An 8,758-nucleotide genomic window follows, 5' to 3' on the forward strand; every position below is an offset into this window, starting at 1 on the left:
TTTTTTTTTGCAGTATGTGGACCTCTCACTGTTGTGGCCTCTCCCGTTGCGGAGCACAGGCTCCGGACGCGCAGGCTCGACGGCCATGGCTCCCGGGCCCAACCGCTCCGTGGCATGTGGGATCTTCCCGGACCGGGGCACGAACCCGTGTCCCCTGCATCGGCAGGCAGACTCTCAACCACTGCGCCACCAGGGAAACCCTGTAAACTTATATCTTAATATAATTTTGTATTGATATTATGTTGATTATATTGATTGATAGTTGCAATCCTGAAGTAGTCACTGGCACCATGCAAAGCCCAGACCATCGTCAGGAAAAGCCCTTCCCTAAGAGGAGAGAGACCTGCATAAGACCTAATTCTGGGAATGGGGTTGAGGGTAGAGCAGGAAGGACAATCCCACAATAGTGGGCTGGGAACAAGCTGGCCTCTGGAGAGCAGAATCCAGCCAGAGCGGCGATATGTCAGGCTGGCCTGACCTGGTGTGTGGCTCAGCTCTGATGCTCCGTCCAGAGTCCCAATTCAGGATCTTGTTCTTGATTTGCTGCCAGGCTAGTCTCGGGTAAAAGCTGGTCTAGAAGAGCAATGATCCAGCCTTGGCCCCAGCTCCAGAGACTGTCCCTTCCCTTCTGACCCGTATTCACTCCTGTTTGCAGATCTGCTCTGTCCAGACAGACTGGGCTGGAAGCACTTAAGAAGAAGAGGTCTCAGCTGGACTCCTTCGCTCCTTCCAGCACTCAGAGAGCTGGAAGTCTGCTCCCGCCCCGCAGTCAGCCTGCCTCTTGGCAGCTCAGCTGGAGGGGGATGTCCAGGCAGCCGGGTGGTGCTGGCTGGGGTGGCGATTTGGCTTAACTAAATACTCTACGGTGGGGCCCTAAACACGGGGGAGAGAACAGGACTGGAATGTGAGGCCGGCAGGCGGGGGATGGCTTACCCTGCTCCAGTTTGTTTTCTTATTTGCCAGGACTGTAACTGAGGAGCTGGCTGCTATCGGGTAGCATTAATTAACATCCAAGGTCACCAGCCCATCTTCTCAGCACTGTGTCTCCTTCTCCACACTTGGGCAAACCCAATGCCCACAGATTGGCACCAAGTCTGTACTCACAGTTTGATTTTAGACATGGGGGCAAGATTGATGGCTAGTCTAGAAAGGGATGAACTCCTGGCTGGGTGCGGGGCTTCTCCTGAAAGCAGGATATCCTGGGAATTCAACTCCAAGGAGCTTTGGGGCCATGCAGAAAGAACAGACAAGCAGAAACAACTGAGGATGTATTTAGGGACCAGTGCAGCCCACTGCAAATGGTTGGACAGTGCCTCTGGAAAAACACATAGAGGTCCCCATGTAGAAGTGAGCATTGTGATTTTTTTGTACTAAAATTTGCTTTATGTCTCAGGAAAAGAACCTCAAGCTTCTTCAATCCCCTTCTATCATGTATCCTTGGTAGCTCTGGGAGATATTTTCCCTATTAAGCAAACCAACAGCTGCTGATTTTGGCTACAGTTTGCCTTGCTTAGTTCTTGGGAGGAAAAGAAGATGCTCAGCTGTCCTCAAATCTACCAGTGGAAATCAAAATGAAAACACAGATGAGCCTGGAGGACGGAAACCCCAAGGGACGCTGTGGGTTCCCGTTCTCAGCAGAAAGCTGCAACACCCAGTGATTATAGATTCTCCTCCTGCCGGACCTGGGGCTGCATGGTGTTCCTCAGGGCTACTCCCACCTGACATTTCAGGATAAGAGACATAGGTAGAGTGGCAGGTTTCAATGAGGGGACAGTGAGCAAGGCACTGGGGCATTTCCTGTTCACCAAAATATTTCATCCATCAGCACATTACCAGTTCTACCATAAGTGACTCATTTTTTTGGGTGTCAGTTTCTCCACTCCTGGGTTCTGATTTGAACCAATTAAAACAGCAGTTAACATTTGTGTTACTGTTTACTATATGCCAGGCACTAGTGTACAGATTTGCAAGGTTACACTTAATCCTCACCTAATTCTTATGCTGTACCCATTTTTCTGATTAGAAAGTTGAGTAGCAGAGAAGACACATCATTTACTCAAAGTCAGAGAGTTAGTAATTGGCATTGCTGGTTAGTCCACTACCCAAAACACATGAAATATTGAATATTTAAATACCAGAATAGACTGCCTTCCTGGGAAGACTGATGACATTCATTCAATATCTATCTATCTATATCATATCTACATCTATGTATCTCTCTCTATATATCTATACCTATCTATCTGGAAAACCTAACTCAGAAGTTATATATGTCCATCTGTTCCACAGTCAAGGAAACAAATGCAAAGATGTTCACACAACCAAGAACCTCCAAACACTGGAGGAAAATCAACTTCATCAGAAGGACATGTCAAATTACTTTGAAACTACAGTGAAACTACAAATTACATGAAAAAGATATTGCCTCAGGAAGCAAAGTTTAAAGCATCAAAACAAGAATATATTATTTTTCATGTCAGAGTTATAAAGATGTTAATTTTTGTCTTTATCGAGCAAACAAAACAAAACAAAACAAAACAAACAAGAATAAGTATAATTTAGAATAAGTATAATTAATGTTATCAAATGATATAATAATGCAAAAATGATTGAGAGCATTTTCTAAATAAATTAATTCAAAACTCTTAGACATCTGGAGAAAAGAAAAAAAGGTCAATGAAATAAAAACGTGGGTTAAAGAGCAGAATTAATGTAGCTGAAAATTGAATTTGTAAGCTGGAGGATGTCAACAAAGAATTCTTCCAAAATATAGCCCCAAAGATAAGAAAATGGAAAGTATTAAAGAAGCATAGTGAGACAGAGAGGGCTTATCATATTGTTCCAAATTCTGCCTAATTCAATTGGCAAGGGGGAAAAAATAACAAAACAGAACTGAAGGGAGGAATAAATAACAGAAGACAAGATTTTCAGAAATGAAGATATGAGTCCTCAAATCCAAACAGAACACTGGGTGTTAGGTAGGACGAATGTAACAGACAAGCCACATGTACACATTGTGATGATGTTTCAGAAAAAGAGTGTCCTAAAGTCTAATAAAGCAAAACAATAGAGATTTCTCTATAAAGGAATTTCTCTATAAAGGAAAAAGAATCAGATTGGAATTATATTTCTCAAAAGCAAGAGCGGATTTCTGAAAGCAATAGAGCAATATCTTCAAAACTGTTGTCATGTTAAATTGAAGAAGACTTGGAATATAGGGAGTAGTGGTCAGCCAAAGAAATAGTTAATTATTAATTCTAAATAAGTATTAATTTTTAAAATAATTAATGACAACTAATAAAAACTTGAATCCATAATTCTAAATGATTTTAGGACAGTTCAGATCATGGAACAAGGGAAAAGCTTTATATTTAAAAACTTTTTTTTTTTTTTTTTTTTCCAGTATGCGGGCCTCCCACTGCTGCGGCATCTCCCGCTGCGGGGCACAGGCTCCGGACGCGCAGGCCCAGCGGCCACGGCTCACGGGCCCAGCCGCTCCGCGGCACGCGGGATCCTCCCGGACCGGGGCACGAACCCGTGTCCCCCGCATCGGCAGGTGGACTCCCAACCACTGCGCCACCAGGGAAGCCCTTAAGAACTTTTAACAACATTTTTTTCCAGCTTTTTAAACAAGGGGACTCACATTTTCATTTTGCACTTGTGCCACAATTTATATAGCCACCTCTGTCACCCAAAGAGTACACCTGAGATCTCTTTTGCTAAAGAAACTGGAACAAAGAGACTCTGTATTTGGAGACAGGCAAGTAACAAAATTGGGTAAGAAAAAGGAAAATTAAGTTAGTTGCTAACTGATTTAGAGACATCCTTAGTCTTCCATCTCTAACATGGGAGATTGTAGGGTCTTTTCCTGGAACAACTGAACCACTCAGAGGAAAGGACTACATGTCCTGGCATTTGAAGGTCACTAATATTGTTGGTGGCCCATTCCACTAACCTACGCTAAACTATTCAATATATAAGTTCTTCCAAGCACAGACGGCCAGTTCCAAAACATTTTCATCCCCTCCAAACATGACACTGTATCCAGGGCTTAACGCCCTCACTCCCATTTCCCCTTCTGCCTTTTAATTTAGGAATTGCACCCATTTGCATTTATACAATATTTAACATATACTGTATCTTAGCTTCTATTTGTTTTCTTCACAACGTTTATCACAACATACAATTACTTCACTTTCATTGACTTATGAACGTTTTTCATGCCTGTCTCCCCACTAGGCTAGGAGCTCCCTGAGGACACAGCCATTCCTGTCTTATTCACTATTAGAGCCCAGAGTCTCTCACAGTGCTTTGCCCACGTTTTCTCTCAGTTAACTGATTTGAGTGAACAAATGTGAAAGGGCTCAATAAACTGTATGTGACCAAAATGACAGCTTCTGATTATAGAATGGATAGAGAGCAGAGTCCCTGAGGCCTGGGATCGTATGATGTTGATTCTGAGACGGTATGAATGACCAATGTGCTACCACATCTCAACCAACCGGGCAACGTGAGGAGTCGGACGGGATGGACCACTTCATGCTTTCCTAGCTGGAGTAGAGCAGAAGCAAAGGCAGAAACATCTTTCTTTTCTCTTTTCCCCTCCCCCTATCCCCCTCCCAAACCACAAATGGAACCTGTGAAGTTCACCATGATTCTTACTTCTCCTTTGCATTCCCAGGCCCTTCCTTTATCTCTGGTTTCAAGCCTGAGAATAAATCTCTCGGTCACGCTACTTAATCAGGTTCTCCCAGGGAAAGGACCCTGCTGCAGGGATGACAGGAACCAGACTCCAAATGGTTTTCCAGGAGCTGAGGGAAGTGAAGGCTTTTCCTGCAGTTTCTCCTGCCAAAGAATTAAGGAAAGGATGTGGGTCATAGGGCTACAGCAGTGCAAGGAGGAATTCTAACACTTTCTCTAGGCCTGGAGGGGAGGTCTGTTTCCCTTCAGTAGATGCTGCCCTTTGCTTTTCATGTGGTGTCTGGCTCACCTCATCAGAGGTTCTGTGCTGGGAAACCAGTGCCATTGCTGGCTTGGGTGGCTTATACTAAGATATACAGGAAGGAAATTAAGCCCTTTATTTCTATTATCCCTCCTTGGGCAAAATGGCAAGAAATTTTGCCTTGAGAGCCTTTATTTCATCCAGGAGAATCGCCTTTTCCCTTCGGGAGAGATTCCCACCTCTCCAAGCAGCTGTTGCTCTAAGTAACCATTTACTTCCCAGTGACCTCAGTCGGAAGGTGTCCTGTGGCATGAGCTTCCTGTTTCCCTGGTCATCATCAATGCAGCAATAAAGAGCACGACAGCAGGAACACGCTCCCCCATCACAGCTTGCTTTCCACGTTATAAAGCTGGAGGACAGCATCATGTCACCCACACAGGGAAGGAGCATAGTTCTCCAAATGAGTTACAGCATGGGTGGTAGGATCAGCTACATAAAGTTCAAAAAATGAATCCTGTGTCCTGCAACAGTGCAAACAACTCAAATTTGCATTCAATATAAAAACGGAAAATGGAGAAAAACCAGGGAAGACCTACCACTCTAAGGGTAGACAGTACCCTCTCCGGAAATTTCAGCCAACACCTGCCTCTGCTGGGTGCTTCACGGAGCCCTGCTTCTGCAGAGCATCTTGGTGTCCAGACCACCATGAATTTGGAGCTGGAGGAAACGTGACTTCCTTGGCTTCCTCCGCAAGTGTCATTCCCAGTCAGGAGCTGAGGGGAGCCCTCCCTCTGGTTTCTCAAAGCAGTTTCTCTGGAGGTCCCTTTCTTGCCACACTGTATTATTTTCTCCATGTTCTCATTTTTTTGTGTTTGTTTCTTAGTTCTTTTAAGTTCTTTTACCTGCTAGAAACTTTAACACATATTATTAATGTCTTTCCTGACAGTCTCCACACGGCACTTTTTATTATATCTCGACTATGTTTAGACAAAGCTTAGCTCATGGGAGGCACAAAGTACATATGCACAAATAAATGGGGGTGGGGGTTCACGCACACCAGAATTTTGTGTCCAGCGCCATCTCTGACCATTCCAGGCCACCAAAAAGATTGCCTCAATTCCTTTTTGTGAGAAGGAATGACACGTACACATATATTCAGGTTTCTCACTGGATAGAGCAAAGCCTGAGTCTTGGTTTAAAAATGAAAACTTTAAAGATTCTTGAAGAAAGTACACTATAAAGCAATTCAGTTTTCTTCAAAATTACTCTATTGAGTTTATGCTGATCAACAAGTTCAGGAGAAAACTAATATTCATTCTAAACTTAGAGAAACAAACTTTAGTTCACCTTGCTTGTTTTGCACTACTTTTAACCAATCTAATGGGTTACATTTATTTAAATTTAAGATGCCTTTATCCTTAGATGGTAAATCATACAGAATAACAATGATACTTGACTTTCAATGTCTTGAGCTTAGCTAAGAAATTCACGTCTCTTTTCTTTCTTTGCGTTTTCTCAAAGGCTTATTTAATTTAATTTTTTAAATATTTTATAATTCTTGTTTAAAATTTATTTTATTCAAGTATAGTTGATTTATAATGTGCTAATTTCTGTTGTACAGCAGAGTGATTCAGTTATACATATATATACATTCTTTTCATTGTGGTTTATCACAGGATGTTGAATATATTTCCCTGTGCTGGGTCAGAATGGCCATGATTAAAAAGTCTACAGATAACAAATGCTAGAGAGGGTATGGAGAAAAGGGAACCTTCCAACGCTGTTGGTGGGAATGTAAAATGGTGCAGCTATGATGGAAAACCATATGGAGGTTCCTCAAAAAATTGAAAGTACAGTTGCCATATGAGCACAGCAGTCCCACTCCTGGGCATATATCCAGACAAAACAGTAATTTGAAAAGATACTTGCACCCCAGTGTTCATAGCAGCACCATTTACAATAGTCAAGACATGGAGGAAACCTAAATGTCCATTGACAGATGAATGTGTGTGTGTGTGTGTGTGTATATATATGTATACATATGCCATATATATATACACACACACACACACAATGGAATATTACCCAGCCGTAAAAAAGAATGAAATAGTGCCATTTGCAGCAACATGTATGAACCTAGAGATTATCATACTAAGTGAAATAAGTCAGAAAGAGAAAGACAAATACCATATGATATCACTTAAATGTGGAATCTAGAATATGACACGTCTCTTTTCTATAACATGTATTGAGAGGTAGGAAAAGTCCATTTAGTGGACATTATTAACTAATTTCACATATATGCCAAATCTTAGATAAATGGGTGCATTATAGATGGGCAGTAAGTATGGGTATACGGTGGCCAGGCGACCTTCAGAGTGCTCTACAGGGTTTAAAACACAGGATGTGTTTCCACTGATTTATGCTAAAACTTGCCTTCTCTGAATCTTTAACATAACCAATTCCAAATCTACCTGGAGAAGGGTGGTATCTTTTTAAATTTTCTCCAAGTCATTGTTTTTCTCACCATGTTTCAGTTGCTGCTTGCTCTTCCAAGGTTCAGTTGCTTTTGGGGCTTCTTTAGGATCCTGAATTTTTCATCTGTCTCACGGTCTCCAGATGTAACCAAGATACAGTGTTCCTTGGTGTGCTCTGTGGGGCAGGGGTAGGTGCCATATCTTGGTTCTTGTCATTTCCTGCTTTGCAGCCTTCTTAGTCTCATATTTCCTTTGATTTTCAAGGACTGCTTTTGATAATGGCTTATCATTTCCTGGTTGTGATTTCTTATTCTGGAGTGGTTTCTTCTCAGGCAGCTTGGAACTGATGATTAGTTTTTTTTCTTAAAGCTGAGGATCTATCAACCATTGTGAATTTATGTTCCTAATTGGGTACTTCCCTTAAAACTGCTTGGTGAGCTATCGTTCTCGCTGGAAATAGTCCATACAAAAATGATTGCCAGGACAGGGCTGGCATAATACCAAACTTGTACCCATTATTAACACACAAGCTGGGAGCGTGCATGGCAGTAAAAATGTGCTCCCCACCTGGGCACCAAGCAAAGTATGTAGGATCAGAGGTTACTGGTTTAGAAATAGGGTTGCAGTTAAAAATATCCCGTGATTGCATTTGTCCCTCATATTTCTAAATCTAGCTAGCATTAATATATGGCCATGAGGACTAAGTAAGCTACATTAGAATACCAGTTCCAAAGTCAAACGCTGATCACATTTCAAGCTGAAAATCATCTCTTTGGCAGGCATAAATCCATAAAGAGCATAAAACTCAGTAGACCTAGAATTCCAAATTACATCATAAGTGGAGCTGTGTTCTGGTAATTGAACAGATTACAGCATTTTCTCCATTTGCTGCAGGTAACACATCATTTGCTCCCTGTAGCGGGAAGTTCCTGTCTTGTCAAATCTGTCCTAGCCATTACAACACAGCAGTTGCTTTTTTATTCCATAGCATCATAACCTTATCAACCTTAGAGGAATGATCGTTAGCTAAACCTGCATGAGGTCCACCAAAGTTGGGGTATAGACATAACCTAACAAATACAGGTGCACTTTTACTCCCTGGAACATAGACAGTCCCCTTGTGTGATTGGAGTCCAAGTGATGACACACAATATTTACGCAATTATTATGTGCAATAGGTACTCAATATATATTTGTTAAATGAATTAATTGTCTTTCCCCCTTGCCCTCAGTGCCCAACATGCTCAGAAAATAGCTGTTGATTGAAGAATAAATAGATGAACGAATGACAAATACATATTTCTACTGCAAATGCCCTCCAAGCATGGCGAAGCGGCCC

The 8,758-nt window shown here is 42.0% G+C and overlaps 1 pseudogene; it reads right to left on the reverse strand.

Annotated features, from left to right (window-relative positions):
• Window positions 1-7,475: 7,475 nt before the first annotated feature.
• LOC112395730 (eukaryotic translation initiation factor 2A pseudogene) lies at window positions 7,476-8,526 on the reverse strand (annotated as a pseudogene).
• Between the last annotated feature and the right edge of the window lie 232 nt (window positions 8,527-8,758).

Source organism: Neophocaena asiaeorientalis, unplaced genomic scaffold (genome assembly GCF_003031525.2).
Source record: "Neophocaena asiaeorientalis asiaeorientalis breed wild unplaced genomic scaffold, Neophocaena_asiaeorientalis_V1.1 scaffold202, whole genome shotgun sequence".
In the NCBI taxonomy this organism is placed as follows: domain Eukaryota; kingdom Metazoa; phylum Chordata; class Mammalia; order Artiodactyla; family Phocoenidae; genus Neophocaena; species Neophocaena asiaeorientalis.